Genomic DNA, 26,614 nt, shown 5'->3' with positions numbered 1-26,614 from the left:
CTCCACAAAAAAAACATGGAGAAAACTGAACCGAGAATACAAACAAAAATCAAAGAAAAACAATAAACATATTACACAAAGCAAATAGGAGAAGAAACCCATTCCAACTACTAAAACTATGAAAAAACTATTCCAACTACTAAAAGATCTCACAGACACCAAACCCTACCTGACAAGCAACAATGCCCCCACACCTACAGCCACCAGCAACGTTCTTCAAAGACAAAATTGCAACCATAAGATCCACCTTCAATGGAACACCTATGCACCTAGAAGAGATCACAACACCCTCCACAGAAGAAGAAGCAGGTGCAATAGGCAGAACATGGTCCCACTTCTCACCAATACTATGGTCAGACTTCAACAAACTCTACAAAAAATATAGCCATGCAACTTGCGACCTCAACCACTGCCCTCCATACCTATTAAAAGCCTCCAGTACACTATTTCCCACCCTACTCTTGCAATGGATACAAACCCTACTAACTGATGGCCTTTTCCCACAAGATCTCAGCAAAATCATCCCGAAAGACCCCAAAGGAGAAACAGACCAACCATTCAACTACAGACCCATAGCCTCAATTCCACTTTATGTCAAGTTAATAGAAGGCCTATTAGCCAAAGTCCTAAACTCATACCTAGAGAACCACAACCGACTCTACCCAACACAATCAGGCTTCAGAACCAACCACAGCACTGAGACCCTACTTGGCTCACTCATGGACACTGCCAGACAATACCTCAGCACAGGCAAAAAAAAATGCTAATTATTCAACTAGATCTCTCTGCAGCCTTTGACCTGGTAGACCATAACATCCTTCTACAGATACTGGACTCAGTAGGAATCAGTGGTAAGGTTTAAAGTAACATGGTTTAAAGGATTCCTATAATCCATAACATACAGAGTTAAAACAAAGGATCACCTCTTTCTTCCACACTCTTCAACCTATACATTGCCTCCCTCGGCTCCTACCTAGACAAGCAAGGTCTAACCTCCTACAGCTATGCAGACGACATCACTATTCTTCTTCCATTCGATCAACCAGCACCATCCATGACAGACAAAATACACAGAACACTTGAAACAATAGCAACTTGGATGAAAATCGCACTCAGATCATACAAAATCCGCCTGGAAAAAAATCAACAAACAATACAAATCACAATTAAAGGACAAGAGAAAAACACACTACACCAACCTAATAGGCACTGAAACCCAAGACACCAAAAAACTATTCCAAATTCTAAAAACCCTAACCGACACCAAACCCTACCTGACCACTAACAATACTACCCCCCCTCAGCCACTCTATTAGCAGAACACTTCCAAAATAAAATTACCAATGCAAGAGCTACCCCCAATGACACCTCTACCCCAGTGTTTTTCAACCTTTTTTGGGCAAAGGCACACTTGTTTCATGAAAAAAATCACGAGGCACACCACCATTAGAAAATGTTAAAAAATTTAACTCTGTGCCTATATTGACTATATATAAAGTAATTCTCTTGAATAGGAATCAAATAAACACAAAGAAAGTATTTTATAATGCTGCCACCGCCAACAACACCGTTGGTGGCGGTGGCACTCAAGTGGCTAAAGAGCCGCAGTTTGCCGGCCTAGGGACAACACTGGAGGGTGGCCAGCTGTGCACCCCCTTGGGACGTAAACCCGGGGTGGGGCAGACCGCCCCCCCCCCCACCCTGGTATGCCACTATCTGTACCTCACTCCCTCCCTATGACCAAAAATTCTCCTTTCTTCTATTCCCCGTGTACACAACCATCTCTTTCCCTCCCTTCCTCTCTCCAAAGTCCACGCCTTCTGTGTCCAAACACTCATTCCCTCCCCCACCTCAGCATCTCTTTCCCTCCCTTCCTCTCTCCCAAGTCCATTTATTCTGTGTCCAAAAACGCATTCCCTCCCCCACCTCAGCATCTCTTTCCCTCCCTTCCTCTCTCCCTCCCTTCCTCTCTCCCAAGTCCATTTCTTCTGTGTCCAAAAACGCATTCCCTCCCCCACCTCAGCATCTCTTTCCCTCCCTTCCTCTCTCCCAAGTCCATGCCTTCTGTGTCCAAAAACCCATTCCCTCCCCCACCTCAGCATCTCTTTCCCTCCCTTCCTCTCTCCCAAGTTCATGCCTTGTGTCCAAAACGCACTCCCTCCCCCATTTTGTGTTCCGTGTTTGCCTCCCAGCCCATCTTTGCAACTTTCTCAGCAAAACGAAGCTCAAGCCGCGAGGCTTGTCTTCTGCTTCCTGTCTGCCCTGCCGCACACAAATAGCCGAACGGAAGTATTCTCCGACGTCAGCGCTGACGTCGGAGGGCAGGCTTTGCTTAAGCCCTCCCTCCGACGTCAGCGCTGACATCGGGGAACGCTTGCGATCGGCTATATGTTAGCTGCAGGGCAGGCAGGAACAGAAGACGAGCCTCGCGGCTCGAGATGTATTGAACTCCGCGGGTCCCCCGTCCAGCTCTCTCCTGTCCACGTGGGGCGGACCGCCCCTCTCCCTAGACTGGTGGTACTGCCCTGATGGCGGCCCTGACCGTACGGCACACCAGGCAACATCTCGCGGCACACTAGTGTGCCGCGGAACAGCGGTTGAAAAACACTGCTCTACCCATCCTAACGAATTCACAATTCTCCCCATAGATAGAGATTCTACTGCAGCAAATAGAATATGGTCTCAATTCCCCAACATACAATGGCCTGAATTCAACAAATACTACAAAAAAATACAGCCATGCATACTGTGACCTCAACAACTGTCCACCATATCTCCTAAAAACATCCAGCATAAAATTCCGCGCTCTTCTTCTAAACTGGATACAAATCTCGCTAATAAACGGCCACTACCCTACCAACCTCAGCGAAATCATCATCACCCGATCCTCAAAGACCCCAAAGGACTGATAGACCAAACATCCAACTACAGACCCATTGCCTCTATTCCACTCTACGTCAAAATAATAGAAGGACTAGTTGCCAAATTCCTCTCCAATTACCTAGAAAACCATAACATACTCCATCCCACACAATCCGGCTTCAGAAACAACTTTAGAACGGAAACACTACTAGGATCTCTGTTGGACACAGCCAGACAACATCTCAGCACAGGAAAAAAAATGATGCTCATACCTTACCGCTGCATTCGACTTGGTGGACCATAACATTCTACTACAAATCCTGGATACAATAGGTATCACAGATAAATTATACACATGGTTTGAAGGATTCCTTAAATCAAGAACCTAAAGAGTAAAATCAGACAAACAAAAATCTGAACCTTGGTCAAACCCCTGCGGAGTTTCCCAAGGATCCCCTCTATCCCCGACTCTCTTCAGGGTCATTCCATGTCAAGTGATCAGATTCTTGGAAAGTGCCCTGCATGACCATCACGGATTTTGATGAAACTTCATATGCAGAGTCCACCATGTCCACCATGTCTCCGCCATGCCATTTGTTTGACCCCATACCACAATGAAATACAGTACGACAATGACATTCTGACAACTTTGAGACACAATATCTCCCGAGCTGTGTTTCCAAAAAAACTGAAACTTAGCTACCCTGCACAACTTTTTGAGCTCTGTTCATTGCTACCAATAACAATTTTTGCCGAGCACTGATTGAATGCCTGAATTACAGTAAACTTGGCCGAAAAAATTAGTGCTCCAAAAAAAGTCAAAGTTTGACATTACTTAGCTCCCACAATAATTGAGTAATAAATGCGAAATTTGGCGCATAATGTCTCAGTACAACGTTGTTTTCAAAAGTACAATTTCAACCTCCAAGCTCTTTCCATTAGTTTACAAATTAAGTGTAAAGTTGCTAATTTGTGTAAAAAGGCCAAAAATAGGGTATTTTCAGCCTGCTTTTACAGAAAAATACCTTTTAGAAACTCTTTCAAATCAGTCTCATTAGAAAGAGCATATTTCAAACCCCCTAGAAAAGTGGACTTCATTTTTCAACGCAGGTTAACAATGGCTGAAAAAGGGGGACAAAGTTGGGAGACGTTGCCCGATGAAACCTGTTTACCCGTATCCATCGATGTGATTTGCAAGAAGGTGTGCATCCAACTTGCCCTTGAAACCCAGAATGGTGGTCTCCTTCACAACCTCCTCCGGGAGAGCATTCCAAGTGTCCACCACTCGCTGCGTGAAACAGAACTTTCTGGTATTTGTCCTGAACCTGTCGCCTCTCAACTTCAATCCATGACCTCTTGTCTGATTCACATTTGACAATGTGAATAACGATGCTTCTTGCTCTATTTTGTCGAATCCTTTTATTATCTTATAAGTCTCAATCATATCCCCTCGCAGTCTTCTCTTCTCAAGGGTAAATAAGCCCAGTTTTCTAAGGCGTTCTTTGTAGCTCAAATTTTCCATACCTAATACTAGCTTCGTAGCTCGCCTCTGCACCCTCTCCAGCAGGGTCACATCCTTCTTTAGGTAGGGAGACCAGTGCTGGACACAGTACTCCAGGTGTGGTCTGACCATTGCTCTGTAAAGCGGCATTATGACGTCCGCCGATCTACTCGTGATTCCCTTCTTTATCATGCCCAATATCCTGTTTGCCTTCTTTGCCGCCGATGTGCACTGCGCCGACGGCTTCAGGGTCCTGTCAATCAGTATCCCCAGATACCTTTCTTGTTCGCTCTTGCCCAATGTTACACCTAACATTTTATATTCATGTTCCTTGTTTTTCCTTCCCAGGTGCATCACTTTGCATTTCTCTACATTAAACTTTATCTGCCACTTTTCCGCCCATTTCCCTAACTGGTTCAAATCTCTTTGGAGTTCTTCAATGTCCATTAGTGACCCTACTGTCTGGCATAGTTTCGTGTCATCTGCAAACTTGATTATATTACTCGTTGTTTTCTCTTCCACGTCATTTATGAAGATATTGAACAAAATGGGCCCAAGAACCGAGCCCTGGGGCACACCGCTTGTCACTTTTCCCCAGTCCGTGAACTTCCCATTTATGCTTACCCTCTGCAATCTGTTCTCCTGCCATCTACCTATCCATCTTAGGATGTCCCCCTTTATTCCATGGCATTCTAATTTTCTCATAAGCCTTGTCGAATGCTTTCTGAAAGTCCAAGTATATTATGTCCACCGGGTCTCCTCTATCGTTGTGTTTGTTCACCTTCTCAAAAAATTGTAGCAAGTTCGTCAGACATGACTTTCCCTTTCTGAAGCCGTGTTGACTAGTTCTCATCAGATCATGATTATCCAAATGTTGCACTATACTAGCCTTGATTAGTGCTTCTACCATCTTCCCAGGAACTGACGTAAGACTCACAGGTCTATAGTTGCCTGGTTCACCTCTCGATCCTTTTTTGAATGCAGTAATGCAGTTCAAAGAGGAAAAAAAAAACTTAAACTTTCATCCATGCAGACTTCCTCAGGTTCCAAAGCAATGTCCATGGCTTCCTCTTGCTGTGAGCAATCTGGCAGGCTTGCCAGTGGGGAATCATCCAAATCTCTCATCTCAATCTCATTCCCCTGTTTGAACTCTGGAGCACCTGGCTATGTGTGTCCTTCCTCTGCTGGGTCAGGACTGTCTCTCCTAATCTTGCTCTGCTGTTTGTCCTGCTCTCAGAAAGCCATGCCCTAACCTGAGTGGGGAATGGGCAGGCTTTTGGTTTTGCTGAGGCTTCTCCTGCTGCTCAATTAACTTCAGCAGGTGGGTGCTCAAAGGGCTAAGAGCCTGTCTCCTAGGTTGTGCTTTACTGGGACCTACTCTAGGCTTAGAGGAGTGAGTGTTCTCATCCTGCTCCCCCTCCTCCCAGGGCTCCTGCTCTTGGGCACTCTCATTAGGGACAGAGTCTTGTTGCCTACTAGTAGAAGAGCTGCTGCATTGATCAGCTCTCTTCAAGGTTAGTTTTTTTTTTGTCTTTTAACTGGAGCAATACTAGATGCAGTGCTGGGCTTGTGACAATAAATATGTTGAAGAGCACGGGCCCAAGCACCGAACCCTGTGGCACTCCACTCGTGACGTTTTTCCAGTCTGAGTATTGTCCATTTACCCCCCACTCTCTGTTTCCTATCCGCCAACCAGTTTTTAATCAATGGCTTGAAATTTTTCGAAGTAGTTGTTCATGTGGGACCTTGTCGAACGCCTTCTGAAAATCCAGATATACAATGTCAACTGGGTCACCCTTGTCTATCTGCCCGTTTACTTGAAGAAGTGCAGCAAGTTCGTCAAGCAAGATCTTCCTTTGCTGAAGCTTAAAGCTACCAAAACAAAGAAACTTTAGTGAAAAAAAAAAGAAAAGAAGCAGATCAGATCAAATCAGAAAGACTTCTGCACCATTCACTTGCAGAAATGGAAATTGCAGGGGTCTCTGTATTCCTTAGCCAAGTGGGAGGAGCCGTGTAAAGCTGTGCATTTCTGCAATACCTTGTTCAGGGGTTGAGGTGAAACACCTTCAGCATTGATTCTGGAAGAGATGTAACAGAAAGTACTAGTTTTTTTTATCATTACCTCTATAAGAAATTCCTTAACCCCTCTTCCTCCTGTTTGTTTAATCAGATTGTAAGCTCTGTTGAGCAGGGATTGTCTCTTACATCAGTGAGCAACAATACAGAAATGATAAGTAGTTGATGTAAGATACTGTCCATGTACATATGAATCTTGAATGAAAATGACTGGATAAGTGAGAAAGAGGTTAAAAAGAACAGAAAAAAGCACTGAACCCTGGGGGACACCAGACTGGAGAGGCCTGTCTGTCAGGTCTGGTGCCCCCATGGTTAAGAACAAAGGTGAAGGAGGGCGAAAAGAAACAGAATCTTAAAAAATAAAAACCTCTTGTCTGCATAAACTTCCCAAATTATCCAAATAAGATTTTGATTAAACACTGTCTTGTATCCACTAGATACACACATTAATTCCCTCTGTCCCCACCTGCACAAGTCTTAAAACACTTTAAGATCATAAATGTTTGAGGCTTGTGCAGATGAAGACAGAGCTTGCAGGAATGGGGCTGGGGCAGCGATAGCGACAAAAGACGCGGGAATGGGACGGGATAATTGAGCTCATGTGGAGACGGGGAAAAATTTTGTCCCCGTGTCTGCTTGAAACTCTCCAGGAACAATTTTTCAGGCCGTGCAAAATGTGGCGCCCCGCTGGTGACGCGCACGAGCCGGCGCCCCACCCTCCTTCCCTCCCTCGCTCGCGCCTTCTCTCAGCTGCGTCACATTGCCGAATCCCGAACAGCAGCGGCTGTGACACTTCACCGGGTAAGCGCACATCTCCATCTCACGCACGACCCATCCGGCGGTCCCTACGGAGCGTCAGGACGTTACGGCAGAGGAGACGGCAGGCCGCGGCGGCAGCGTACACACGGAGCGAAGGGCGGCGTACGTAAGAAATGCGCCGCTACCCTTAGCTGACTGCCACGTTGTTTCCTGTGGCAGGCGGCGGGAGCTCAGTTTATCTCTGAGAGACAGAGAGAGAGATTGGGGGCTGGGATGGGATGAGGTTATAGTCGTAGCAATCTGCCTTTTCACCACTTTGGGCGTAATGCCCTGACCGCAGAGGCAGCGCCAGAGGCGATGGCGGGTCTGGGTCCCAGCCCCAGCTAGTGATTGACAGGGTGGGTGGGAGCTGATGTTACCTGCACCTTTTTATTTGAAAAAGAACACAATGATAGAACTGCTAAATTACTTGGTTTCAAGAGGTAGAGTTATTGTCAGTTTAAATTTGTATCTCAAATCAGTGTGTTGTAGTTCTGATTTTAGGGTGGTGTCTTGAAGAGCTGGCCTGCCCCCACTTTGGGCTCAGGCCCCATTCAGAATGCAGTACTCCTTTAAAGGGCTGATAGTGATGCTTAAGACCTGTTAGCTAAAGACATACCTGAGCTGCTCCCCTCATGCTTGTACTGTTTATTTATTGGAGAAGTCAGTGTTGTGCCTCTAGTCGCATTGAGCATGCTCTGCAAGATATGCCACTGACTTTTGCTTTAAAGATACAGGCAAGGAGGAGAAGGAGCAGCAGCAGCTTAGGAACTGTATGTCTTTGGCTAGTGGGGTCTTGGCATCTCTGCCAGCAAAAGTATGTTTGGAGGGGAGTGAGAGGAGGAGGGAGGAATGTGTAGAGGGGGGAGGGAGTGAAAGGAGGAGGGAAGAACGTGTTGACACCCTGCCCAGTCTGCTTCTGGGTGCCTCCAGAATTGGAGGGCTGGTTATGCTTCCGATTGAAATCGGTGCTATAGGGCTTATAATGAGGTTGGAAGAAATTCATACTTGTTTATAATCTCTCCACCCTGGCAGAGGCTCTACATTGGGACCTGGACTTTGCTAGTAGCAGAAGCAGCCAGTAATCTGGTTTGTTGTCAACCTTCGTGTCACAGCATGATGAACATGGAGTGTGTGTGTGTGGGGGGGGGCATTTCAGTAATAGGGAACCTAGAATTAAAGGTCGGAGAGGGAACAAAACCATTCTTGTGTAATTATGTACAAAAAAAAACAATAAAACAAGACAAACAGCCAATTCTGCCATCATTCTTTCATATTTAAGTACATTACGATGGGAGGACCACCAGAATTGAAAGCAAACGTGACTGATGTTTCAAGTTACAAATTATTGTAGTTAATGCAATTGCTATCAAGATGTCAAATAGTCATTTAGTAGTATTTTTGACAGAAGTAAGAAGGCTATTTTGTAAATAAGGAAGCAACTAACAGGGCAGATATACTCCACAGAATAGCACTCCAATGAAGGCTCTCAACAAAGTATTAAAAGGCAAGGAAATAGCACTCCAAACGAAGATCAGACTTGTCCATACACTCATTTTCTCAGTGGTCAATTATTGATGCGAAAGCTGGACACTATGGAAACAAGACAGAAAGAAGATTAACTCTTTTGAGCTTTGGTGCTGGAGAAGGATTTTATGTATGCCATGGACTGCCAACTAACAAATCGATTCTGGAAATTGGCTATGTCACTCAAAGCCCAAATGATGAAATTATGACTGTCTTATTTTGGTCACACTGTCAGAAGAGTATTGGAGAAAGATACATTTCTCCCTACATATCTCCATATTCGCGGTTTCAGCAATCGTGGTTTCGATTATTCATGGTTTTGATTATTCGTGGTTTATAGCTTGCTGGCTCCTCCCCCCCCCCCCCCCCCCCCCCCCCAAATTACATCAGCTTGCATAGAGAAATCACTGATTCCAGGCGTTTACAGAGAAAATTGCTGATTGCCAGTGCTTTCTTCACTGTGTTTTGCCTCTCCTTCAGGAACAGGCCAGGTCTCCCACCATTTTATTTGCGGTTTCACCATATTCAAGATGGTTTTTTAAATAGAAAACAGCGAATAACATATGAAAAAGTTATTCGTGGATTTTTTGTATTCATGGGTTTTCACAGCGAATACGGAGGGAGAAGTGTATTATGTTTGGGAAGATCGATGGAACGAGGTGAAGAGGGCGACCTGCAATCAGATGGCTGGACATGTTGAAAACAACCATGGGGATGACAGATTAGCACAAAACTGATCTCTTTTTAGATCTGTAATTCTTATACAATCCCACTCTATTCCTGGATAAGAGGGTTATACATCCCATGTCACAAGACTGCTTGTAGGAAGCCTTATTTGCATAATTTTTTTCTGACCCTCCACTCTTATCTCAGGACTGTCCTCTGATCTCTAGTTGCTTTCCTATAAGAGAGACATTAGAAGATAGTCTTTTCTACTTGTGTTAGGCAGAGGAGGCAGAGGGTGAGGGGCTGCGGTGAGAGGTAGCTCCGCCTACTCCTGTCACCCGCAGCAGCCCCGGAGTTCCCTCTTAAAAGGGGAGGGGCCAATGGCATGCAGATCCAGCTTGCTTTGAGATTGGGGCAGGCAGGAGAAGAGTTGGGCTGAGGAGAGAGGCAGAAGGGAGAGAAGAGGAATGGACAGAGGAGGCAGAAGGGAGAGAAGAGGAGTTGGGCAGAGGAGGCAGAGGGTGAGAGGCTGCGGAGAGAGTTAGCTCTGCCCACCCCTGACATCATCCGCAGCAGCAGATCCAGAGCTCCCCCTTAAAAGGGGAGGAGCCAACGGCACTCAGTTGTTCAGCACGTGTTAAAGGTGCTCGTCTTAGCGAGAGCGCTTTTGCGAAGGGATGAATAACTGAACATGAGCAAAAGGACAGCCATAGCAGGCCCAGAGGACAGCAGCCACAGCAGGCCCAGAGGACAGCAGACTCAGAGGACAGCCACAGCAGACTCAGAGGACGCTACATAAGGAAACAGTGAGAAGCCACTTCAGACAACAGACTGGCAACCATACAGCAATGGAAGCAGCAGACAGAAGCAGGAAGTTGAGCTACCCAGTTTTCTGCACCGTCTGCCATATGTACGACTACCTCCCCTCTGGGAGGCAGCCTTATGTATGCATTTTATGCGAGGAACTGGAAAGCTTGAAGAAACAAGTCAGACTCCTGGAGGCAAGAATACTGGAACTAGAAGCACCTCGTGCAGTGGAGGAGGAGGACAGAGAGGCAGAGAATGTCAAGACAGAGGAAACCATTGAGGAAAAAATCCAGGAGTTAGAGAAGTTCATCAAGAAGGCATACAGGGAGGCCATAGAAAATCACCAGCGACAGTGGAACTGCCAAAATGCACCTACAGGAAATGAAGACTACCTGGAGGACAACCACAAGGAAGAAATGGGTGACACAGCGAGATCTGGAAACAGCGGAGGGAACCCACAAGAAGATGAGGCCGGTGCAAGCCAATGCCAGGATGAGAGAAGATGGAAGTGCATAGAGGACACGGACCTACGGCTGGAGAGATGGTCATACACCAGGGACACGGACATGCGGCTAGAGAGGCAAAAGAAGATAGAGAGGACAGCGATCGTCGTGGGGGACTCCCATCATCAGGCAAGTCGATAGTCACATAGCGTGAGGACGACAGGATCGGCTGGTGACCTGCCTACCGGGATCCAAGGTAGAAGACATAGCTGCATCGACAGGATCATCGACAGCGTGGAAGAGGAAGATACGGCGGTGGTGATCCATATGGGGACAAACAACGTAAGCAACAGGAACTACAGCAGGGAAGGACTGAAGTACTAGTTCCGGATGCTAGGAAAGAAGCTAAAGACCAGAACACAGAGGGTAGCTTTCTCAGAGATCCTGCCGATACCCAGGCCGATGAGAAGAGGCAGATGGAGCTGCAAGCAGTCAACGCATGGTTGAGGCGCTGGTGTGAGGAAGAAGGATTCCACTTCATGTGCAACTGGACGACATTCTGGGGAAAGAGCAAGCTATTCAGGAAGGATAGACTCCACCTCAACGGAGATGGAACGAGGCTTTTTGCAAGCAACATCAAGAGAAAAATTGAGAAGTTTTTAAACTAGGAAGAAGGGGAAAGCCGATAGTCGACCAAGATTCGATGGTTTAGGAACCGATATACCCAGAGGATACAGTGCAAGAAGATAGCAGGGAAGACTCACCGGATCATAGGCAAGATAGAAATCCTGACGGATCAAAAAGGACACAAGAGGGAAGAAATTGCAAGATAATAACACGCCGCAAACTCAAGTGTATGTACACAAATGCAAGAAGCCTAAGAAATATGTTGGGGGAATTGGAAGCTATGGCACAAAAATATAACCTTGACATCGGCAACACGGAAACATAGTGGAATGAGGAAAACGCCTGGGACACTGTGCTACCGGGATACAAGCTATACCGCAGAGACAGAGTACGTCAAAAAGGTGGGGTTATTGTCCTATACATCAAAGAAGGAATTGAGTCTACCGGAAATACCGGAAATGAAAAATAAGATAGAGCCTCTATGGGCCAAAATTCCGAGAACAAAAGGAATGGAAACAAAGATCAGCATCTACTACGGACCCCCAGGGCAGTCCGAAGAAATTGATGGAGAGATGACGGACAAGAATAAACGCAATTGTAAGGGAGGCAACACAGTTATCATGGGTGACTTCAACTATCCGGGGAAAGACTGGAACCTAGGCACCTCTGGCTGCGGTAGGGAGACCAAGTTCCTGGATGCTGTAGGCGATTGCTTCCTGGAACAACTTGTTGAGGAAAATACGAGAGGAAATGCAATTCTGGACTTTAATTCTAAATGGACTACAAGGACCAGTGCAAGGTGCAGAAGTAGAGGGGACGCTGGGAACCAGTGATCATAATATCCGTTTCGACCTGGATGCAGGGGCAAAACATTGATCCAAAATGACGGCCACAGCACTGAACTTCCGAAAAGGGAATTAGAAAGGGATGAGACTCATGGTGAGGAAGAAGATTAAGACGAAGTAGTGTAAAAACGCTAGAGCAAGCATGGTCCCTTTTTAAGGACACGGTCACCGAGGCACAAAATCTATATATATTGCTTATCACCAAGGAATCAAAAAGGAAAAAGAACAAGGAACCAGCGTGGCTCACTGTAGCTGTGAAGGAAGTGATCAGAGACAAGAAGACTTCGTTTAAGGAATGGAAAAGGTCAAAAATGGATGAAAACTGGAAAAAGTACAAACAACATCAAAGCAGGTGTCATAAGGTGGTAAAAAGGGGCAAAAGAGACTATGAGGAAAAAATAGCTAAGGAGGCGGAAAACTTCAAGCCGTTCTTTCGATATATTAAGGGGAAACGACCCCCGAAGGAAGTGGTTGGGCCGTTGGATGACCATGGAATAAAGGGAGTGCTAAATTTGGACAAAGCCATCGCCGACAAACTAAACACATTTTTTGTGTCTGTATTTACCGTAGAGGATATGCACAACATACCGGAGGCTGATAGGCTATACGCAGGAAATGAGGACGGGAAACTGACAGGGTTGATGGTCAGTCTAGAAGAGGTATGCAGGCAGATTGATAGACTTAAAAATGATAAATCCCCAGGACCAGATGGCATCCATCTGAGAGTAATTAAAGAACTGAAAGGGGCTATAGCTGAACTGTTTCAACTAATAGCCAATCTGTTGATCAAATCGGGAAGGATTCCAGAAGACTGGAAAGTGGCGAATGTCATGCCGATCTTCAAGAAAGGTTCGAGGGGGAGACCCGAGAAACTACAGACCGGTGAGTCTGACCTCGGTACCGGGAAAGATGGTAGAGGCGCTGATAAAGGACCGCATCATTGATCACCTTGACGGACACGAGCTGATGAGGACCAGCCAGCACGGCTTCAGCAAGGGAAGATCTTGCTTGATTAACTTGCTGCACTTCTTCGAGGGAGTAAACAAGCAGATAGACAAGGGCGAGCTAGTCAGCATTGTATATCTGGATTTTCAGAAGGCATTCAACAAGGTTCCACATGAACAACTGCTTTGAAAAATTGCAAGCCATGGAATCTAGGGTGAAACACTCACCAACGGATTCTTAGACACCTATGCGTCAGACTCTGCTTGACTTTACCGCCAGAGCTGCTTTGAATTCTGGAGAGAGAGGCTCGCCTGCATCGGCATTTCGGGACCCAGCACCTGCGCATGAGCCGGAAGTTTCATTATCCCTTCCAGCTCCCATTGTTCCTCCTTGTCCTGCGGTTGAGCTGCCTGAGACTCAGTCATCCCGATACCGAAGTGGTTGCGGGTATGTCTTCTATAGAGGGGTTCAGGTGAAAAAGGCTCCCGCGGGGAAAGTGATATCGGGTGCCTTCAAGTCCTTCGGAGGTTACACTCCTGGATGTTTGGGGAATGCTCCAAAGAATGGATGGGATAATACAGAAGTTGGCCCAGGAAACGACAGATTTGATAAGGAAGATGGACTCTCTCTCTCTCTAAGACTATTGAAAATTTGAAAACTGATAGTGAAGTTAAATTTAAAGTACCGTAGTAAATGAGGACATAACAATATTGAAATCGGCAGTAGATGGTTTAATTAAAGACAAACTGATGGTACACAGGAAAAGTTAACAAATAGAAAATTTTAATATGCTTAATTTGCGTCTCTTAAATTTTCCAAAGACATTGGAAATATCAGCTGTTGAACTGTTCAGAAAGTACTTAGTACAGGAAGTGGAAATCTGAGGATTCCAAGATGGCCGTGGTACAGAAGCCATGAGAGGGTCGCTTCCGAACCGCGACATTCAAACTTTCTCCTTTACATTACTTTGGCTCTGGTAGCCTACCTTTAACATGCCGAAGAGACGAGGAAGGAGTGCCGCTAGCGCCTCATGGCGTCCTTATATCCTGACCTTCGGCAACATTGAAGAATGTCTGCGGAAGATGCATGGAGCAGTTGTTTTGATGCCGGAAGCCAGTCCGCTGAGGGCGCCTGGTTTAGATGAAACCAGAGTCGCCTCTCCTGGGCAAGACACCACGCTTAGCCCCGACTTGAGAGTCCCACCCCTGCAACCCCGAGTCACCAGCTCACCAGAGGTAGAGGGAACCCCAGAGATAGGGGGAGAACTCTCCCCAGAGGCGAAAGGTCCACCGTTGGAGAGCTTGGGAACAGAACTAGTTCAGGGAGTTTCTGTAGGAGAAACCGGGGGAAAGTCAGCTACCGAAGGTGAAGAAAATCAGCTGGAACAAAGTGAAGAATCAGCTTCTACAGACGGTGAGCATTTCTATACTCAGCAAATGCTTTCAATTTTGGAAAAACCAGCACAAGTGACTCTTGAGTCCTTATGGGATTTAATTACTAACTTTACAAAGACTATTAGCCCTAATTTCCAGTATGTTGAAGCAAAATTGATTCAACATACTAAAGAGCTTAAGGCATTAAAAGAGGATCTGACGGTTTCAAAATCTTCTGTACAGAAGCTTGACCAGGACTTATAATTAACTAAACAAATACAACAGACTCTTGTTAAAGATCAAGTGAATCTTAGGAAGAAGTTAGAAATATTAGAGAACAGCGCAAGGAATAATTTGAGATTAATTAACTTTCCAAGATTAACTATGGTAACTCCTAGGGAGATGCTTAGGAGATACCTGGTAGAAATTCTACAAATTCCAGAGGAAACATTGCCACCTTTTTCCCAAGTTTACTATTTACCTCATAAAGGAGGGAATAAATTACAGATTAAAGTAACTGATCAAGCACCATTAAATGTATCGGAAATCTTGGAAACATTGCTACACCATCCACAATGATATTAACATTAGCTCTTTCGATTGATAAAATGTGGTTATTGAGGCTTTTCTTCAAAAATAAACAGAATTTCTTGGGTGTAAAATTCAAAAGTTTCCCAATCTTTCAAGGGAAACTCAAAGGCGTCGTAGATAACTTCTTCTCCTGAGACCAGGTGTCACTTCACTGGGGGCAACATTCTACTTGAGACACCCTTGCAAGTGTATTATTTGCCACCGTTCAGTTAAATATGTTTTCTTTGAACCTCAATAATTAAGTGCTTTCTTGGCAATGTCTTGGCTGGATGAAGGAAAATCAAGTGCTCAATAGTTATAGAGATGCTCCTACCTCAGCACTATCTGTAGTTATCTTGCTAATTATAATATATTTTCCTTTATTTTTCGTCTATGTGTAATCTTGGATCCTAGGTTGAGGACTTGAGTGACTTAGTAGTGAAGACGCAGAAGGATTGCGAAGACCTGCAACGTGACATAAACAAGCTCGAGAAATGGGCCCCGACATGGCACATGAGGTTTAACGTGGATAAGTGTAAGGTGATGCATGTCGGTAACAAAAATCTTATACATGAATATAGGATGTCTGGTGCTGTACTCGGAGAGACCCTCCAGGAAAGAGACTTGGGAGTACTGGTCGACAAGTTGATGAAGCTGTCTGCGCAATGTGCGGCGGCTGCGAAAAGGGCGAACAGAATGCTAGGAATGATTAAGAAGCATGCCTCTGGTAGAAAAACTTGGCCTTCCGCCATGTTGAAGAGAACTTCCATTTATTCCAAAGACTGAGTGGGAACTAATTGGCTCTTACGAAAGTTTACAATCCAGCCCAGACTCTGCAAAGTTTGCACACCTGCTGCCATGCTCTTTCTCCCTCTTTTCAAGAGGGGGCTTTGATGAGCCAGTCATCTAAGTAAGGATGAATCTGCCAGTCCGGCTGTGGAAATGCTACCACCACCACCACCATCACCTTGGTGAATGTACAGGGTGCCTTTCCCAGCCCAAATGGTAGCACTGAGAATTGATAGTGATTCTCCAACACATGAAATTTCAGAAACTTTGTGTGCTGGAAAAATTGAATGTGGAGATAAGCCTCTGCTAAATCAAGGGCAGCCAGAAACTCTCCTGGCTGGACTGCTGTAATGACAGATCTCACCATCTCCATCTGGAAACGTGGAACCCTCAAGGTCACATTGACATGTTTGAGATTGATCCTCCAATTCTCTGAATCTTTCTTGGGCATGACAAAGTATATTGAATATCTGCTTGAACCCAAGTGTTCTTCTGGAACTGGTTCTATGGCTTGAATATCCAGCAATTTGTTTAACATTGCCCGGACTTGGACAGCCCGATCCAGTTAACCTGCCAGAGGCAACAAACTCTTCAGAGAAGGAGGAGGTTTCAAAAGCTGTGATTGACATTTTTCTGCAGTATGCTTGTGAGAATGGATAGAATACCCTAAGGTTCAGCATACCATTTCTATTGCACTGGAAAATACCATTACACTGTTCTCCCCAGAAATTTTTTCCAGCCGGGTGGCATGAAAAAGTAGCTGGGTGGGGCGGGATGGGGAAATTTGGTGGTGGGGAAAATTAACCCCCTCTTTTTACTAAGGTGCACTAGCATTTTTAGCGCGTGCAAACCCCTGCGCTATGTGGGAAAACTAACGCCAGCTCGATGCTGGCGTTAGCATCTAGCGCATGTGGTAATTCTGCGCGCGCTAAGCACATGCTAAAACCACTATTGCAACTTAGTAAAAGGAGCCCTATTTTTATTTGTTAATTATTATTATTATTTTCCAATGCTCAATATGACTTCCTTTTTAAGGTTTCACACTTGTGCCAGAATATTTTTACTAAATTTAAGCAGTATTTGCCCTCTTTCAAATGGTATAGAGGTTTAAAAAAGGGAAAGGCGTTAATGAAGTCATTAGGTTCAATCTAGCCATTTATTTATGCATGAATTTAAACAATTAAAAAAAAAAAAGATAAAGCTTACCCAGTCATACAAGAAATGGCTCTAAAGCAGGGGTGCCCACACTCTTTGGGCTTGCGAGCTACTTTTAAAATGACCAAGTCAAAATGATCTACCACCAATAAAATGTTAATTATCATTTCTATTCTGCAGGTTTTCAAAGAGGTCAAGGCAGATGATTCTATGCAGTGCCACCTCAGGAACAACTATACAAAAATAGACAAATATACCCCCTCCCTTTTTACTAAATCGCAATAGTAGTTTTTAGCGCAGGGAGCTGCGCTGAATGCCCTCTCTCTGCTCTCGATGCTCATAGGCTCCTTGCGCTAAAAACTGCTATTGCGGTTTAGTAAAAGGGGGCCATAGTGCAAAATATAGACAGCAGATATAAATTCTCAAAACGGACACATTTTGATCACTAAATTGAAAATAAAATCATTTTCCTACCTTTTTGTCTGGTGATTTCATGAGTCTCTGGTTGCACTTCCTTCTGACTGTAAAGCCAATATTTTTTTTTCTTTCTGCTCCTCCCCTTTTCTTTCTGTCTCTCTTTCTTTCTCTTTCGCCCTGCCCCCCCAAGCCATCGCGCCAATTTCTCCACTTCCCTGATTCTTTCCCTACCCCCTAAGCCACCATGCCAATTTCTCCCTGCTGCTTCCACGAGCCAGGCCAGGCACGTACAAGCGCCGGACTTGCAAGACTTCACCTCTGACGTCAATTCTAACGTCGGAGAGGAAGTTCCAGGCCAGCCAGGCAGCGATTGGCTGGCCCAGAATTTCCTCTCCGACATTAGAAGTCTTGTGAGTCCGGCGCTTGTACGCACCTGGCCTGGCTCGGGGAGGCAGGAAGAAAAAGATTGCAAAGGCAACGCGATCAACTCACATTGCCTTTACGATCTACTGGTCGATCGTGATCGACCATTTGGGCACCCTGCTATTATGATATCCTGTCCTGACCTGAGGAAAGGGGTTTAGTCCCAAAAAAACTGCCTTATTTCCATTTCCTATTTATAAACTTTAATCAATTTTTACAATACTACTTGATTCTATATAAAGCAACAAAAAAAATTTTTTCTACCTTTTGTCATTTCTGCTTTAATCATCTTCTCTTTGCTCTCTTCTTTCTATTTAGCATTTGTCCTCGCTCTCTTTCATGCAACATCTGCTCTCTCTTTGTCCCTTCCACCCAGCCTCTGCCCTCTCTCTCTCTCTCTACCCCTTCCATCTACTGTCCACCCTCTCTCTGCCCCTTGCATCCACTGTCCACCCTCTCTGCCCTTTCCATCCAGTGTCCGCTCTTTCTGTTTCATACGGCATCTTCCCTCTTTCTATGTCCCTTCAATAAACTGTATATCCTATGCCCTTTCTCTCCTTTGTACATGATTCATTTCAGCTTCACCCCCTCCCCTATGCTCTGGCATCTCTCTCTTCTCATTTCCTTCCTTCCTTCCCACTCCACCCCATGGTCTGGCATCTCTATCTCCTTCCCTTCTATCCCCCCATGCCCTGGCATCTCCCTCCTATCTCTACCTCCTCTGGCACATCCTCTCCTTTCTTTCCCTCTGGCATTTTGTCTCTTTTAGTTTCCCTTCCTTCCCCCCCATGCCCTAGAATCTCTCCCCTCTCCTTCCATCTCCCCCTCCCACTCCATTATCTGGCATCTCTTCTCCTTCCTTCCTTTCACCTAGTCTGGCATCTGCCTCCTCCCCTTCCCTCCATATGCCCTGACATCTCTCCCCCCCCCTCCATGGTTTGGTAGCTCCTTTCCTTTCCTTCACTCCCATGGTCTTGGCATCTCTTTCCTTTCCTCTCCCTTCCCTGGTTTTCCTTCTCCCCTCCCCAATTGGGTGCAGCAGCAGCATTTCTCTTCCCATCCCTTCCATCGGCAGAGTCGCAAGCTTCCCTCCATCGCTGACCTATCTTCCATAGGTCAGCGACGGAGGGAAGCATACAACTTGCTGCTCTTCCTTGCTTTGGGCCTTCCTCGTTGCCTGGTCCTGCCTTTGCGGAAATAGAAAGTAGGTAGGACCCGGCAGCGAGGAAGGCCCGAAGCATGTAAAAGCAGCAAGTTGTAAGCTTCCCAATGTCATTGACCTGTCTCCTGCCTTATCCCGTAGCGAACTCATGCTTCAGGGCTGTAAGGTGTGCATGCTGGCTTCCCTTCTATTCTCTTCCCCGCCCCCCGGGACATAACTTCCCATTTCGGAGGGAAGAGAAGGGAAGCCAGCACGCACACTTTAGAGCCCTGAAGCATGAGTTCGCTACGAGCTAAGGCATGAAATCTCCAAGTCGGTGAGAGGTGGGGTTTTTGGGTTGTTGTTTTTTTTAAATGTTGAGCAGTGGCAGTAGCGGCAGGATTCGCGATAGATGGCAGCCGGGCGGTCATCTAAATTAGCCGCACAGAGTGCCCGGCTAAAAGGCTCTAGGAAGAACACTGCATATAGAATGTCCCCTTTATTTTTCTTTCTTTCTTTCTTTCCTGTGGATTTCCTTTTTTAACCATTGAGGAGCAAGCTTCTAAGAACATAAGAATAGCCTTACTGGGTCAGACCAATGGTCCATCTAGCCCAGTAGCTCATATTCACTAGCCTTATTAGCTGGAATCAGAGCCTGCAAACAGCCTTAAACACCATTGCCCCTATTCAGACATTTATTCCTAATACAACACGCAAAAAATCCTGGTATCACAGCAGTCTTCACCTCCTGAAACATCAGTACAGAGTGAGTTTGGCATAAGCAACATAATTCCTCTGTTCTACAAGCCTGTAGAAACCTTCAAAAGGAATATAATAAAAAAAAATAGCAGGATGCAAGATCTGATAACCCCCCAAGATGTCTTTTTCATTAATATCAAGACTCACTTCTTACCTTCCATTGTGCAATCTGTTTCCCTCAGCTAATGTTTTAGGGAATCACTTTCTCAATAAAGTTACTAAACTTAGACATTCATTTTTACCAACAAATTCTTCAACAGATACGAAACCATGTTCTACAGATTCTTTAGTAGTTCAGTCTCCATCATTTACTACTTCTACCTCCATGAACCTTGCCCCTATCAAAATGGTCATCTTTCTCACTTCAGTCTCTGGATAAATTATCCAAAATCCTCTCTTTAATGAGAAGTACAACTTGTTCTTTAGATCTGGTCCCTTCCTCGTGTTTAAAACTGTCTGTTCATAGCCTTTTGCCACTTGCTTTAAATTTGATTAATATTAGTTTATCATTAGATGTGGAAAAAAGCCCTTGTCCATCCAATCTTCAAATCCAACTCTGGAAATCATTCTGACCCTAATAACTATAGATCTATCTCAAATTTGTGCTCTCTTTCCAAGTTGACTGAAAGAGCATTTTTTTGAACAATTATCATAATTCGCAGATCAAACTCAATGCTCCACATCCACAACAAGCAGCCTTTTGGAAAGACCAGTGACTGCTATTATTGCCCTCCTGAATGAAGTTCATGTCATCTTTGAATCGGCAGAGTCGCAAGCTTCCCTCCATCGCTGACCTATCTTCCATAGGTCATCGATGGAGGAAAGCTTACAACTTGCTGCTCTTTCCTTGCTTCGAGCCTTCCTTGTTGCCGGGTCCTGCCTTCGCGGAAACAGAAAGTAGGCAGGACCCGGCAGCGAGGAAGGCCCCTCATGAACCCTCCCCAGGTGAAGGCAACCATCATCAGCAAAATGCAAGTCAAGGCCCTGCTGAAAAACGAGAACACCAGGAATGAGAGCAGTGGTGAAATATTGAACAACTGCTGTGTGATGGAGTATCACCAGGCAACAGGAACTCTCAGTGCACATTTCAGAAATATGTCTCTGAAGAGAATCAAGAGGTCAGATCGACGTGGTGCAGAATCTGTGACAGAAGAGAAATTCACGATCTTGTTTGAGTCGCAGTTCAGTGTGGGCGGAAATGAGCTGGTGTTCAAGTGAAGACCTTGTCCCTTCCGGTGGTGGTAATTGTCCACGGTAGCCAAGATAACAATGCCACAGCCACGGTTTTGTGGGACAATGCATTTGCTGAACCGGGACGGTTACCATTCATTGTACCTGACAAAGTTCTTTGGCCACAGCTATGCGAAGCTCTAAACATGAAGTTCAAGGCAGAAGTGCAGAGTAACCGTGGTCTATCTGAAGACAACCTGCTGTTCCTGGCACAGAAACTATTCAACAGTACCAGCACACAGAAGGAGGATTATATGAATATGACTGTGTCCTGGTCCCAGTTCAACAGGGAAAACTTGCCTGGATGGAATTATACATTTTGGCAGTGGTTTGATGGAGTAATGGAAGTGTTGAAAAAGCATGGATTTGTGAACAAACAACAAGCTCATGACTGGCTAGCTAACAAACCAGATGGCACATTTCTTATGCGCTTCAGTGATTCAGAGATCGGAGGTGTAACTGTAGCCTGGAAATTTGACTCGCCTGACAGGATCCTATGGAACTTGATGCCATTTACAACTAGAGACTTCCGTTCGATCTCTTGCTGACCGCCTGGGAGACTTGAGCTATCTTATCTATGTGTTCCCAGATAGGCCAAAAGATGAAGTGTACTCCATATACTACACACCTGTGCTCTGCAATTCCTCAAAAGGAGATGGATACGTGAAGCCACAAATAAAGCAAGTTGTACCAGAGTTTGCGAATGCTGAGATGTCCGTGGGAAGCAGTTACATGGAGCAAGCTGCCTCACCCTCTGTGTGCTCCCAGTCTCATTATAACCTCTATCCGCAAAACCCAGAATCGGTGCTGGACCCTGAAGGAGATTTTGACCTCGATAATAGCATGGATGTTGCCAGACATGTAGAGGAGCTTCTCCGTCGGCCAATGGACAATCAGTGGATCCCCCACGCCCAGTCGTGACATTGTCTTTGACACATTTGCAAAGAAGATGTGTGTCTGGTCCAGCTCTGTTTAAAAAAAAAAATTAAAAATAACCAACCACCAACAAACTGCTTTTATTTGGAAACAATATTCATAATGTGAAATGTTAATACTAGTTGTTAATTGGGTATTTTTTGTGCATGGTGATGCAAGTGTGTGTGTTTTTTTTTATATTGTTTTTATTTTTCATGCCTTGAGTTTGCTCTGATAAGAACTGAGAGGCCGTAGTGTTCAGAGGCACATAGATAGCACTGTGGATACTTTCTCTTGTATAAAATGCTGATTGCATTGCAAAAAAAAAAAGATTTGTGTGCTTCTGATTCAAATCAATCAGTTGTACCCCACAATTGAGCAAACCAAGAATCGCTGATTGGGAGATATGTTACTAATTGCACAGGGAAAGTTCTAGGTAGCTGCTGGTATCTGCTCTTTTTTCCCAACCTTGCAGTTACTGGGGGTAAATAAGATATTTCATTTGAAGGATGGGAAAAGGGGAGCAGGCTGTGGAAGGATGGAATACCATGAACAGAAAATTTCCATTTTAAAACTTACTTTCAAAAATTTATTAGCACCATACATGCAACAATTTTTTGCTTATCTGATATCACAAGGATTTATCTCTGGAACCTTCACGGAAGCAACCATTATTGTCATTCCTAAACCGGGAAAAGATTCTCAGTACTTCACCAATTATAGGCTGCTTTCCATAATTAACGTAGATGCCAAGATATATGCTAAGATCTTGGCGACTAAAGTTCAATGTGTTATACCATATCTGATTAATACAGATCAAACTGGATTTATCAATGGTAGACATTCATTTAACAATTCCTGTACATTGTTAAATATAATTGCAACCTCCCAATCTTCTCAAAAACTTATATTAGTAGAATTAGATGCTGAAAAAGCATTTGATAGAGTGGCGTGACCTTTTATCAATGCTACCTTACGTAAATTCAACATACCTGCTCAATTTATTGAAATGATAAGGGTCTTATATTCTGACCCCAGAACAAGAATTTACATTAATGATCACCTTTCTGATACATTTAAACCTACCAGAGGCACAGGCCAAAGTTTTCCATTGTCTTCGCTACTTTTCAATTTAGCGTTGGAACCATTATTGGTGACCATTAGAACAAAGTCGGATATCCAAGGATTCAAGCACATGCAGATGACGTCATGCTTTATGTCACACCTGATTCTATCTCTCAAGTCATTAAAGTAATTGACCAAAACGTGCAGGTCTCTGGATACAAATTGAATACAACCAAGTCTGAAATCATGTCTCTAAACTGCGCTGATGACAAACAAAACATAGAATCCTATGGCTTTGTCTGGAATACCTGCAAACTGAAATATTTAGGCCTATTCATAGGTCCAACATTGGAAGACACCGAACAGCTAAATATTGAATACTTATTAACACTGATAAAAGAACTAACACACGGATGATCACCATCTGGGGGCGACTAGCTACTTTTAAAATGATGATCTAACCCAAAATCAACTATGTATTAAGCATGCTACCTTACCTTTTACCCCCCAAATTTTACCATGACATTGAACAAGCATTGTGGAAAAACATTCGCCTTAGGATTGCAATGCATAAACTTAAAAATGATAAGATGAATGGTGGAGTCAACTTTCGGATTTCTTTAAATATCATCAGGCATTTATAATGCGCCATTGATCAATATGGATTCTTAATAAAACTATGGCTGATCCCCCTTCTTGGCTTTCTGGAAAAAAGTATTCTGGGGAATAACACCCTTGTTCTCACCTTGCCAATATCCTCTTCTTTAAAAACAATTTAATAGTATCATTCGCTCAACTAATGCGGTGCTTCAACAATTTGACCACATAATGAAGATTAAATGGAAAGACACATCTATGATTCCATTATGGAATAATGACACCTTCAAAATTCAAAATACTATCTTGGATTGACCTATATGCCATAAATGTGAGATATGGACTCTGCAAGACCTTAATCACAATAAATGGCTGACCTTTGAAGAAGTGTGCAATAATTATGGTCTACCTGCCAACCAATATTCTAGATGGCTTCAACTAAAACATTGTGTTTGTGAAAAGTATACGGATCTTCAAAAACTAAAGTCCACACATCATCATCTTTCACAAATTATTACTATCGCCCCTCTTAAGGGAGTTGCTTCCAAATGGTATGCAATATTATGACAACCTTCCTCAGTAAATATATCACAACTAATGAATGCTTGACATATAGATCTGGAAATATTTGCTGAGGATGAGTTATGGCAGGAAGTTTGAACTAGAGCAGGGGTAGGCAATTCTGGTCCTTGAGAGCCGGAGCCAGGTCAGGTTTTCAGGATATCCACAATAAATATGCATGAGATAGATTTGCATTTCAAGGAGGCAGTGCATGCAAATCCATCTCATACATATTCATTGTGGATATCCTGAAAACCTGACCTGGCTCTGGCTCTCGAGGACTGGAATTGCCTACCCCTGGACTAGAGTATTTAAGTCAATTCGATCGGCTTCTGTCCTTCAATCAATATACTTTCTGCTACATCGATCCCACTGGACCCCGCAGAAAATCGCTAAATTCTCTCATGCTGTCTCCAATCTATGCTGGTTCTATAAGGAATCAGTGGGTTGGTTGCCTCATATAATATTCCAGTGTCCACACTTTAAATTGTATCGGGATAGAGTCTGGAACATCATTTCTTCTATATTGAACATTCATGAACCTTTAGACCTCAAAATTATTATCCTAGGATTAAAGGGCCTTGAGCACTCCCTATCTGAACATAATGCACGCTTACTCAACATCTTACTATTTTTGGCCATTAAAAACATTTTGCATTGTTGGAAGGACTTATCAAAAGTGTAATATATAGTATGGTGGAACACAGTTTGTATAACCATCAAATTTGAAAGCACCATAGCGAAAAAACATAATTCTTTTTTTTTTTTAAATTTAATATTTATTAAATTTTTCAATATATTCAAGCATATAACTTGTACAGAAAGGAAATTTAGCAAGAAATTAATACAAATGAAAACATATATCAAAGAATATCGAATATGAGCATAAATTTCTACTCAAGTCCTCAAAGAGATCCAAGAAGGGAAATAGGCGAATCAAAGAAATTTAAACCAGGTAATAACTAGTCAGATGAGATTAAGGCACCCTTTCTTAAACTAAGCACTTTCTTTCTCCAGAGATGCAGTTGAGAGAAAAGTTGTCAGTTGAGATGGCTCAAAGAAAACATATTTATGAGAATGATAATTAACAACACATTTACATGAGTGTCGCAAGTAAAAAGTTGCCCCCAGAGATAAAACACCAGGTTTCCTTAACAAAAATTCTCGTCTCCTTCTCTGCCTATCTTTGGCCAAATCTGGGAACATCTGAATTTTACAACCTAAAAACTCTTTTTGTTTATTTTTAAAGAAAAGTCTCAGCAACCAGTTTTTATCTGGTGCGAGAGCTACTGTCAAAAGTAAAGTGGCTGGGGTCACTAATTCTCTATCAGACATTTCCAAAATATTAGATATGTTCATTAAATCAGGTCCCAATTTCTGTTGTTGTTGCTGTTGTTGGTCTTGCGGCTTACTTGGAAGATAGTAAACCTGCGTAAATGGTGGTAATGACTCTTCAGGAAGCTCCAATACTTCCGTCATGTAACGTTTCAACATTTCCCTTGGGGCTATCACAGAAACCCTAGGGAAATTTATCAATCTGAGGTTATTATTGCGAGAAAAGTTTTCCATTGCCTCCATCTTCCTTCTTAAATTAGTATTGTCTTTGATTAATACCTCAGTAATTTGTTGGGATACTTTAAATTCTTGATGAATATTTTATGTTGAAGTTTTTGAGTCCTCAAGTCCAATCTTTAAATTTTTAATCTCAGTTTCATGGTTTTCTAGTTTCTTTTCTAATTGTTGTAATTGTGGGTTAATGGATTTTGCCAAATTGGCTACCAGATCCCACAGAGAGTCTAATGTAACCTCTCGGGGCTTCACAATTTGAAATGGTTGTAGTTTTAATTTAATTAGCTCACCCTCTGGCAGCGTGTCTCCTCCTGCAGTCTGTTGAATTCTCTCATCCCCCACTGCTTCCTCCTCAGTCTCCTCGTTCAGACTCCTCTGCTCCAGCAGGGAGTCCTGCAGCACAGTCCCCGCGTTTTTCTCCTTGGCCTCCGAGAGGAGGTGAACTCCAACCTCAGGAAGTTCCTCCTCTCGAGGGGAACTGGTCGACTGAGGGCGTGGGGGAGGTGCTCTTACTTTGGGACTTAGCGATGTCTCCAGCCCCATGGTGAACGTCGTTGACGTGCCTCCACCATGCGTCTCCTGCGGGGAACTCCCCGAAGCTATCGGCGTGCCCTGCATTCTCCTCATCAACTCTTCGATGTTCCTGAAGACTGCCGTTCTGGAGCGCTGCGAGGCTCCAGCAGCGCTACATCCCCTCCTCTTCGGCATCACGAACAGGTAAAAAGTTTAAAGCGGACAAAGTTGTATTTCAAGGAGTTAACGGGAGCGTGAAACTCAAGCGACTCCTCGTGCGGCCATCTTGGATCAAAAACACATAATTTTAATTCATTTCTCAAAATATGGAGCCCTGTTCAAATTTACTGTGCTTTAGACCGTTGACATATTGTATATTAGATCGCTTCGCTTAATTTATGCTATGCTGTGATACTCGTTGAGAATTTCTTCCATGCTTT

At 44.1% G+C, this 26,614-nt stretch overlaps 1 protein-coding gene and 1 pseudogene across 6 annotated transcripts in view; both read left to right on the top strand.

Annotated features, from left to right (window-relative positions):
- The first annotated feature begins 7,179 nt into the window (after positions 1-7,179).
- Positions 7,180-26,614, top strand: part of GMEB2 (glucocorticoid modulatory element binding protein 2) — a 134,477-nt gene continuing 115,042 nt past the window's right edge. For 4 of the 6 annotated variants that reach the window (XM_033963351.1, XM_033963348.1, XM_033963349.1 and 1 more), the window contains exon 1: positions 7,191-7,360. The gene's annotated coding sequence lies outside the window, so the exon portion shown is untranslated. Of the gene's footprint in view, positions 7,361-7,468; positions 7,597-26,614 lie in introns of those variants that run through there. The other 2 variants (XM_033963346.1, XM_033963347.1) reach the window with 2 other exon arrangements.
- LOC117369193 lies at positions 20,655-21,909 on the top strand (annotated as a pseudogene).

The sequence above is a fragment of the Geotrypetes seraphini genome, chromosome 11 (genome assembly GCF_902459505.1).
Source record: "Geotrypetes seraphini chromosome 11, aGeoSer1.1, whole genome shotgun sequence".
Classification (NCBI taxonomy): Eukaryota; Metazoa; Chordata; class Amphibia; order Gymnophiona; family Dermophiidae; genus Geotrypetes; species Geotrypetes seraphini.
This window is presented reverse-complemented; position numbering and strand designations above follow the sequence as displayed.